The sequence below is a fragment of the Struthio camelus genome, chromosome 13, assembly GCF_040807025.1.
Source record: "Struthio camelus isolate bStrCam1 chromosome 13, bStrCam1.hap1, whole genome shotgun sequence".
NCBI classification, from domain to species: domain Eukaryota; kingdom Metazoa; phylum Chordata; class Aves; order Struthioniformes; family Struthionidae; genus Struthio; species Struthio camelus.
This window is the reverse complement of record NC_090954.1, coordinates 380643-381192: the sequence shown is the minus strand read 5'-3', so window position 1 is coordinate 381192 and position 550 is coordinate 380643. Positions and strand designations below refer to the sequence as shown.

General features: G+C 53.1%; 1 long non-coding RNA gene across 1 annotated transcript; it reads left to right on the top strand.

The window, feature by feature from the left end:
- LOC138069097 (uncharacterized) lies at positions 1–550 on the top strand. Its single transcript, XR_011143904.1, has 3 exons — positions 1–131; positions 320–392; positions 472–550. It is a non-coding gene; the product is annotated as an uncharacterized lncRNA (long non-coding RNA).

Here is a 550-nt window from a genome sequence, read left to right as displayed (position 1 = left end):
CGGCCCCTGCCCCGCGGCCTTCCTGCCACCCTGGGCCAGGGCTCCCGGCCCCCGGGAGCAGCCAGCCCTCGCTGCCCTGACCGCACCGAGGGAGAGGACAGCCTCCAGCACCGCCGCAGCCCCTCTGCCCTGTATGAATGCTGCAAAACGCAGCTACAGCGGAATTAGTTTTTGTGCCCACACACAGAGGAAAATAAAGCTTAACAAATGGGGGTGGGAGGCATTTCCTTTATCTCACAAGTCATGATTTGGGAAAAGAATAGTACTAACAAAAGGGTCTCCTAAAAGAACACCTCATTGCATTTTTTTCCCCCCAAAGCGAGAGGCGCAGAAGCTATCCAACAGAAAAATCTGCTGAGAAGATACTGATGGCAAAATTAACCAATGTGCTAGTAAGTTTTCTTTAGGCATACCAGATTGCAGAGTACAATTATCACAAAATCCAGTCCTGACACGCTTGGGCACGCACAGAACAGTTCAAAGGGAAGGGTCAAGCGGAGCCTATTCCCCAGGCTGCCATGCAGCACCACCCGCATCAAGTGATCCCCAG